The sequence below is a fragment of the Mytilus californianus genome, unplaced genomic scaffold, assembly GCF_021869535.1.
Source record: "Mytilus californianus isolate M0D057914Y unplaced genomic scaffold, xbMytCali1.0.p SCAF_10, whole genome shotgun sequence".
In the NCBI taxonomy this organism is placed as follows: Eukaryota; Metazoa; Mollusca; class Bivalvia; order Mytilida; family Mytilidae; genus Mytilus; species Mytilus californianus.
The window spans coordinates 68,254,153-68,264,441 of NW_026262582.1; the positions used below are offsets into that span (position 1 = coordinate 68,254,153).

The 10,289-nt window shown below is 36.6% G+C and overlaps 1 long non-coding RNA gene across 1 annotated transcript; it reads left to right on the forward strand.

Annotated features, from left to right (window-relative positions):
• The first annotated feature begins 314 nt into the window (after window positions 1-314).
• Window positions 315-10,017, forward strand: LOC127718409 (uncharacterized). Its single transcript, XR_007989813.1, has 3 exons — window positions 315-509; window positions 7,037-7,244; window positions 8,212-10,017. It is a non-coding gene; the product is annotated as an uncharacterized LOC127718409 (long non-coding RNA).
• The last annotated feature ends 272 nt before the right edge of the window (window positions 10,018-10,289 follow it).

Below are 10,289 nucleotides of genomic sequence, written 5' to 3' on the forward strand. Positions count from 1 at the left end.
AACCGCATCCCGACCCTCATACACGTAACCGCATAAAACTGGGGTGGGGTATTTGGGATCATCACGCTCTGACTTTAATAGATCTTTAATATGGACCTCGACTTTCTTGAACATATTTTTAAGGCCGAATCCCTAGCTTCGGTAGTGGTAATTGCTTTTTCTTAACGTTTAAGCTTAATTTTGTGGTATTTCAATAACACTCGGCATTGATAAAAGGGAAAACAGTTATAAAGAGTAAATAAACTGTTCGTTACTTATATTTGCTACGTCATTTCTTGTGACAAACAAAAAACAAACTGCTCAAAGGGAGACAATCTCAGCCAATCTAATTAACGTTTTTGCGTGAACCTTCCTTCACGAAATGGCGACTTTGACAAGTACCGATTATTCTAATGATTTCGACGTTAATTGGTATATTGACACATATTATTCTGCAGTTGCTGGGTGTCATGAAGAAGGAGACTTCTTGACCTTTATATTAATGGCACTGCATGATATTTTTAATGCAGGTAAGTTTAAATCTGTATGATCCTGTATTGTGTACTATATTTTTTATAATGTACACAAGACATCAAAATTTCTTTTGGATTTGTGTGTTGCTAACTAGATAATGCAATAGTAAGGGATGTCTCTGAAAAGGGCTGAGGCATATTTGGGGTCATGACGCTCTGACTTGAATAGTCAATCTTCAATCTGAACCTCAACTTCCTTAAACAGTATTTTTGTAAGATTTAAATTTTTTTCATTGAACCCCTCCCTCTTTTTTTTTGGGGGGGGGGGGGGTTCGCCCTAGTCCGAACCCCTGGCTACGGGTGTGGTAAATGACATTTCTTTACGTTAAAGCAACGTATCACACTCGCCATTGATCTTCTTAAGTGACTTATATTTGTGTATAACGTGTATCACTCACTCTTTGTGATAAGTTATATATATCTCTCAAGGTAATACAAACTCTATTTATAGAATTCTTAGTCTTATATAATGTTGTATCAGTTAAGCAACTACTCCACGATTTCCAACGGATAAAAAGGGGAGGGTCAGATATGTAAAAGATAAATATAACTTTATTAATGAAATGCACATTTATACTCCGAGGGGTTGAAGGCATATGTAAACATTACAATACAAATATATACACAATGCGAAAATTATAAGATATTGAACATCATATATAGCAGTAGTAAAAAAAGTAAGAATATTGATGCAGGTGTTGTGTCCACTCTCCTCAGTTCAAATGACCTTTTATACGCCCGTTTACGGGACGTATTATGGTATACCGTTGTCCGTCTGTCCGTCCGTCTGTCAACATGTCGGACATTAACTCAAAAATGCTTTAACCAATTTGCATAAAACTTTGGTGAATTGTTTATATCTATTGACCTGAGCTCCCTGTTGTTTTTTTATAAAATTTAGATTTTACGTTTTCGAGTTATGGGGTTTTATTCATTAAAACAAGGATGATTTTCCAGTTTTCGGACAATAAGTCAAAAATGCTTTCACCAACTTGCAAGAAATTGTGGTGAATTGTTTATATCTATTGACATGAGCTCCCTTTCGATTTTTATAAATTTTAGATTTTACGTTTCCGAGTTACAGGGTTTTATTCATAAAAAAGGGGTGATTTTCAAGTTTTCGGACAAAAACTCAAAAATGCTTTCAGCAATTCTTATGAAACTTTGGTGAATTGTTTGTATGTATTGATGAAAGCTCCCTTTAGAATTTTATAAATTTTACATTTTATATTTCTGAGATATGGGGTTTTATTCATTGAAAAAGGCGTGATTTTCCAGTTTTCGGACAATAACTCAAAAAAGCTGTCACCAATTCTCATGAAACTTTGGTGAATTGTTTATATCTATTGATGTAAGCTCCCTTTCTATTTTCATAAATTTCTAATATGACATTGAGAATTAATTGAACTTTATTTGTTTAAAGTCTGGCAACAGATTTACTAAGTATTGCACAACAGCAAGAAATCTGTAATTGAATATAAATTCAATTCATATAACCAATTTCAAGTTCTTTGACTACATTTATTCAGAAACCTATAATATGTCAAATATTTAATTACAATCCAAATTCAGACCTGAATCAAGCTTGAATATTGTGTCCATTTTTGCCCCAACTGTTCAGGGTTGGACCTCTGCGGGCGTATCTAGCTGCGCTCAGCGAAGCAGTTTATTAATGAACGGAACAGTAAGCTGAATAATATCAAATGAAGATAGAAGTAATTGCTAGCTATCTGTTTCGGACAATTTCAAGAATTCTGGACAAATATTTATGTCTTTTTCAAGCTGATTTCGAAAAGATTTATTAATTTTACCAAGGAATTGTGTATTTATACAATTCCTTGATTTTACATGTTAAGAAAAAATGGGTTTCATCTTCAACCTCATTAATATTACAATGTTTGAATTCTTTTATAACTGTAACTGTAAAAAAAAATTGATGCAATATTATTTAGTTTTTTTTTACTTGTTCACATATTTTCTATCAAAAGCAGAGATCTATGATCTAAATTGTTCGTTTCATTGACTTCAAGTATGTTTTAATTTCGACTTTATCTGTAACCGGAGAGCAAGCTTCTTATTAGAAATTATATCACATTGTCTCCCCATGGACTTGAACCCGGGACCTCTGTATTACAAGTCAGCGCTATAACCGAAGTACTTCTCTAGCTCAACCGCTTACATATGGCTAAGTATCTATTACTCAATGGAAGTAATCCCGTCGCAATTCCAAGATACTTCGTGACTTACAACCATATAAAAAGATTCATCCAATCTGCTAACCTCGGGTGACTCTGCTTCTCTCCATCGGAATCGGCCGAGTTGTGGCGAATGAGGATTCATCACAGGGAATATAGCAGATTCTCACAAGTGGGCATTCCGACCTATTTGTTATGCTTCATTGATTCAGATGACGTTATAGTCTGAATTCAGATATCATCAACTAAGTGATCTTTAATCATTGAACGTGGTATAAGGGTAATATAAAAATAAGAAGGTGTGGTATGATTGCCAATGAGATAACTCTCCACCAGAGACCAACGAAGTTAACAGCTGTAGGTCACCGTACGGCCTTCAACAATGAGCAAACCCATACAGCATAGTCAGCTTTAAGAGGCCCCGAAATGACTAATGTAAAACAATTCAAACGAGAAAACTAACGGCCTAATTTATGTACAAAACAATGAACGAAAAACAAATATGATATACAGCAACAAACAACAACCACTGAATTGAAGGCCTTGTTGTGACCAATATTTTACGCTTCTTTGACGTCGTTGAAGTTTTGCATCCGGGTCAAGGTCTCAAGTACTACATGGCTTACCATCATCTAACTTTGTGTATCTCGAAGATAATAGCAGGTCACTCTGACACACATTGTTCGCTTCATTGATCACATTTTACTTCCTTTCTCTATAAATTAGATTTCAGAATAGTAACTGTTTAATTTGAATTATAATGTCAACAAAACGGACGTTTTATCAGTAGAGATAATGTATGAGGGTTTGGATGGGTGGTCCTTCATTTCTTTATTCTTTAATTTTTCAGATAATTTTTCATCTATTTTTTATATTTTTTGCCCGTTATTCTCTTTTCGTTATGTTTTAGCATTCCATTATTCTCTATTCCTTATAATTTGTTAGCCTATTTTTCTCTATTCTTTATTTTTTTCGCCCATTATTCTCTATTCTGTAAATCCCCATTCAGACCCTCATAAAAAGAATAACAGGAATCACAAAAAATAGTGGACAGCACAACAGACCACAACGTCTATCACCGCGACTTCTTCGGACAGCACAACAGACCACAACAACCTCTAACACCGCTACATCTCCGCACAAAACAACAACCCCCAACACCGCGACTTCTCTGGACAGCACAACAGACCACAACAACCTCTAACACCGCGACTTCTCCGGACAGCACAACAGACCGCAACAACCTCTAACACCGCTACTTCTCCGGAAAACACAACAACCCCCAACACCGCGACTTCTTTGGACATCACAACAGAACACAACAATCTCTAACACCGCGACTTCTCCGGACAGCACAACAGAACACGAACAACTACCTCTAACGCCACGACTTCTCCAGACAACACAACAACCCCCAACACCGCGACTTCTCCGGACAGCACAACAAAACACAACAACCTCTAACACCGCGACTTCTCCGGACAGCACAACAGACCACGTACACCTACCTCTAACACCACGACTTCTCCGGACAGCACAACAGAACACAAAAACCTGCAACACCGCGACTTCCCCGGACAGCACAACAGAACACAACAACCTGTAACACCGCAACTTCTCCGGACAGCACAACAGACCACGTACAACTACCTCTAACACCGCGACTTCTCTGGACAGCACAACAGACCACGTACAACTACGTCTAACACCACGACTTCTCCGGACAACACAACAACCCCCAACACCGCGACTTCTACGGACAGCACAACAGAACACAACAACCTGTAACACCGCGACTTCTGCGGACAGCACAACAGACCACGAACAACTACCTTTAAAACCACGACTTCTCCAGACAGCACAACAGACCAAGTACAACTACCTCTAACACCACGACTTCTCTGGACAGCACAACAGACCAAAACAACCTCTAACACCGCGACTTCATCGGAAAGCACAACAACCTCTAACATCACGACTTATCCGGACAGCACAACCGACCACAACTACCTCTGACACCGCGACTTGTCCGGACAGCACAACAGACCACGTTCAACTACCTCTACACCACGACTTCTCCGGACAGCACAACAGACCACGTACAACTACCTCCAACACCACGACTTCTCCGGACATCACAACAGACAACAACTACCTCTAATACTACGACTTCTCCGGACAGCACAACAGAACACAACTACCTCCAACACAACGACTTCTCCGGATAGCACAACAGACCACGTACAACTACCTCTAACACCACGACTTCTCCGGACAGCACAACAGACCACAACAACCTCTAACACAACGACTTCTCCGGACAACACAACAGACAACAACCACCTCTAACACCGCGACTTCTTTGGACAGCACAACAGACCAAAACAACCTCTAACACCGCGACTTTTCCGGACAGCACAACAGACCAAAACAACCTCTAACACCGCGACTTCTCCAGCCAGCACAACAGACCACAACAACCTCTAACACCCCGACTTCTCCGGACAAGACAACAACCCCCAATACCGCGACTTCTCTGGACAGCACAACAGAATACAACAACCTCTAACACCGCGACTTCTCTAGACAGCACAACAGACGACCACAACCTCTAACACCGAGACTTGTCCGGAAAAAATAAGTAGATAACCTATGTTTTGAAATTTCCATCTGCTTCTAGCACTGGGTCGATAACACTGCTGTAGGAGTATTTGTCCCAGAGGGTATCATCAGTTCAGTAGTCTGAGCTTAGGTACAGACATGATTTTACAATTTTTTTTAAATTCTCCGTTGAAAATTTAAGAATTTTTAAATAAACTTCTTCCAACTCCATCAGGTAAAGTTAACTTCAACTGAATTTTGCAATTGTTTATGCCCCTTTTGTATCCAAAGACAAAGAAGCTGTAAAATGTCTGAAGTCTCTTCACGACAACAGTTATTGTTCATGTGAACAAAGCTTCAAACAAAGTTTTTGTCTGTAAATCCTATTTCTACAAGTGTCTTATCAAAGAATTAGGAATAAATGAACACTCGGGTAATCCCACGTACGAAAACGTAACTTTTGATAAGAATGAGATCTTGGCAAATAATAAGTCCTTCATGGCCTCATTGATATTTCAATGAGCAACAAATCTGAGGACTTACCTTGTTTGTATTGGATACCTAAACTCCACAAAGGTTCTACCAAGGAATTGTCCGTTAGATTAACCAAAACTTTGTTCGCAGTGAAAGGGGGATTACAGTTATACTGTGAAACTGTTTACTCGCGTAGTGGCATCAACCATATGTGGATTCGTAAAAACTTCTGGAAAATTTAAAAATAAAATATCGGTCATTCTCTGAAATAAATTCTATCAAAACCTTCGATTTTCCCACCCTTTACACCACAAAACCACATGAAAAATTGAAAACCCGTCTTAAAGAAATAATCAAAATGCCTTTCTCCATAAATATGATACCATACGCTACATATTTATTGTGTTGGAATATAATTTGACATATTTTGTTGAAAATGACCAGTATGCTGGAGTTTCTAATTGACAACATATTTGAGGAATTAGGAGGTAAAATGTTCCAGCAGGTGCTCGGCATTCCTATGGGAACAATATGTGTAACTCATCTGAACGATCTTTTCTTATTATCCTATGAGTCGGAGTTCCTTCAGACACTTGTAAAAAAACAAGAAGATCAAAGAAGCAAGATCATTTAATTTCACATACAGGTATATTTATTATTCTCTTTCCATTAAAAATCCAAACTTTTCTGATTGGGTCCCATTGATATATCCTCTTAAACTAGAGATAAAAGAAACCTGCACATATACAGCTTCCTCCGCCTCATTTTTAGACATTTACCTCGAATTTGACTACAGCGGTCATCTCAGTACAAACGAGACGATTTCAATTTTAAAATTATAAATTTTCCTCACCTTAGTAGCAATATACCAACTTCACCCGCGTATGGAGTATACGTTTCTCAACCCATGCGATATTCAAGAGCTTGCAGCTGCTACTCCGACTTTATAGAACTTTATCGGTGTTTGAGCGTTCCTGATGAAGGTATATCCCTAAAAGCGCTTGGGAAGCATAACATTGACATTTCATCTGAATTTTCTGAGAGGTTTAGCTAGCTATGAAACCAGGTTTAATCCACCATTTTCTACATAAGGAAATACCTGTACCAAGTCAGGAATATGACAGTTGTTTTCCATTCGTTTGATGTGTTTGAGCTTTTGATTTTGCCATTTTGAATTTTCCTTGGAGTCGGTATGTTTGCTATTTCACTTTTTACATTATAAATGTAATATTTCATAAAACGTTCTCTTTCCAGGCAATGTCCACGGAAACACTTAATTAGATATAGGTACTGGTCCAACAATTCACACCGTCATTAGTGCATGTCCATACGTACACAAGATAATACTATCGGATTTTTCACAAGTTAATAGAGACGCATTGGAGCATTGGAAAGATAACAAATTACAGACCGGAAGTGCATTATGTCAATTTGTACTAGGCCTTGAAGGAGGAAAGATTCAGTAAGTTTGAGTTAATAGTTTAGTCATCGTTTCAGAATATACTGCATCCTGTGTAAAAGCATACGCCAAAACGTTGTGATTGGTTAAAAACGTACTAAATAATGAACATTCAACCAATGAAGTGACGTTATTTTCATTTTGGGGTTAGAACAATTAAATTACCCATTGTCCTTTAGATTCTGAAACGGGAAATTGAGCGTGTCTGTTTCATAAAAATCCGTACTGAAATCAATTGCGGGGCTTTCCAAAATCAAATTGTTTTTCTAACTAATAAACAACATTCAGACCTCCCATGACAACGTCACTCCGATGCACAGGAAAACAAACGAAAATCTTGATACAACTCGTAATTTCTTAGTTGTAACATATGATTGTAATTATAAGAATTGAATTCTTCTTTTTGTAATTTTATAGGGGTGTCATACTGTTGATTATGCGCATATCTTTATTATATATAAGTATGAAACGCGTAACAAAATGTGCTTCGGTCAATGTTTTTATATCCCAATAAAATTACAAAAGGAAGCATTCAATTTTTAATTAGTGTACATGTAAGGGAGCTACCATTTGATTTTTATGGGGGTGGGGGTGGAGGGCTAGGATGAAATTTGAAAACAATAGGCAGGACAGGAGTTTTGAGTGAAAAAAGGCAGGATGAGACACTTTGCAAAAAAAAAAGGCAGGATAATAAAAAAAAAAAAAAAAAAAGGCAGGACCGAATAGAGTGAAAAATAAAAAGGCAGGACAGAGATTACAACAACAAAAAATGCAGGACAAAATTTTCATCCTATTCCCCCATAAAAATCAAATGGCAGCTCCTTAACTATGGAACCCGTTTTTGACCAAAAAAAATATACACGGAACTTCAAATGGATTTGTTTGTAAAATCTTGTTCGATTAAAGCTATATTTTGTTTTTCATATTTCAAATATAAGAATTCGCTCTTAAAATGTTTGTTGTATTTCAGCCAGACAGTCCCTGAACGATTTGAAGAGATTCGCCAGAAAATCAAAGAAATACTTCCGGTTGATGTGAACAAATGGCCTCCAATACAGCTTGGGGAAGATTGCCCTGATATAATTGTCTCAAGTCTTTGTTTTGAAGCAGCATGCCTAGAGGTTCCAGACTACAATAAAATAGTTCAGAATGTTGGTCGTCTTATGACCCCAGGCTGCCATCTCGTTTTAGTCGGAGTATTAGACCAGACATTTTACAGAGTTGGTAATTTCAGGTTTTCTTGTTTGAAAATAACTGAGTCTGATTTAAAAGCGGCTTATGCAACAAATGGATTTGAGATAAAATCTTGGAAAGAATATATTCCCCCGCCAAGAAATGCAGAGGAAGACGAATTTTCGGATTTTCAGAAAGCGTTTGTGATGCATGCTGTCAAATTATAATAATTCGATCAAAAGAGGAACTTGATTGACATGTGTAACACTGCAATCCGAAAATACTACAACAATTTCGTACACACCAAATGAGATAACACTATGCATTCTAGCTTCAATACTTCAACAATTTAGTAAATACTTAATTAGATAATTAACGTTTGCTCAAGCATTGTAATTAAGACTGACATCTGCAAACAATATAAATAGGCGGAGTTGAACCTGTATACATTATACTTAAATTTGATTGGATGCTATCCTGGAGGTAAGGAACAACCAATTGTACATGTAAACATTACAAGACAATATGAGTACAGGTTTAACTCCGTCCAATCTATATTGTTTGCAGATGTCAATCTTAATTACAATGCTTGAGCAAACGTTTATATAAACAAAGCAAGCAAGCCAAACAAAGTCTTAATCTACAAGCATTAGGAAATTAGCTCTAATGTTTTCTAAAAGAAACTTAAGTTTTTGAATTTCACATGGCATAAAATAATAAGAATCACTGATATCATGCAGCTTATTTTGTTGAGTTTTGAATGCAATATGACGTTTTTTTCTAGTCTTAGTTCCAGTTGGTGCATAAGTCTATGGTCTGTAATAAAAGAGGAATAACAAATCAGATATGAATACAAATGAAATATAGTAGAGATAGACGTGTTGACAATTGACTAATTCAATATTACCGACTTTTGACTCCGGATTCTATAATTTTTCCACAGGTTACCTACTCTATGGTAGGACATCCTGGTACTCGGTCAAGTTAGAGCAACCAAAAGAAATAAATTCAAACATATATTAGGTGCAAGTTTGGGAAAACTGTTTTTTGATGATTTTGTGATGTATAGAAAACATAAAAAAAATTACGCCCCCCCCCTCCACCCCAAAAAAAAAATTGTACCGATTGTAAGCCTGATTTTACTTCTTTATTCTTTAAATTTTTGTTACTTGACCGAGTACCAGGATGTCATACGACAGAAGGATATTACCTGTCGAAAAAATATAATCTCCGGACTGAAAAGTTGGTAAAATAAGAATAGTCTTTTGACGCATGTCAATAGTGAACAACAGTCTATTGACACATGTCAATTCTAAGTGATTTGATTCCTTCTATTTGAAAAAAAAACATTTTATATACTGCTACAAGTGTGGACACAGATCAGTGTGGATAGTATGATTGGATGTTTGACAGTGTTTTATATGACAAAAGGAGTTCTATGTTTTGTTTTCTATGTATTAACTGTGTTGCACAATGACAACCAACATGAGCACTAGGGGTGTTGTTTATGTAATATTTAGTTTTTTATGTTCAACACGGCATGGAAGAGATACTAATTGCATTAATTACCAAATGATTATGATAGAATATATATGTTCCACATCTTTGATTTTGGATACATTTTGTAGCTAGGAGAGGAACACATAATAGGTTCATTTTTTTCTTAATGTGATTTTTTTATATGGGAGATGGTATCTGAGAACATGTATTTGCTTACTATTTGTATGGTTCTATTTATATTACTTTGTGGGGGATTGTCAGTATTATAAGTAAAAGATTTCAGTTAAATGTGGAAATTGTTTCTCAGTTTAGAAGACATTTAATGTTTTTTAGTAATGACAATGCCTGACATGATGATTTGGGCTAGATGAGATA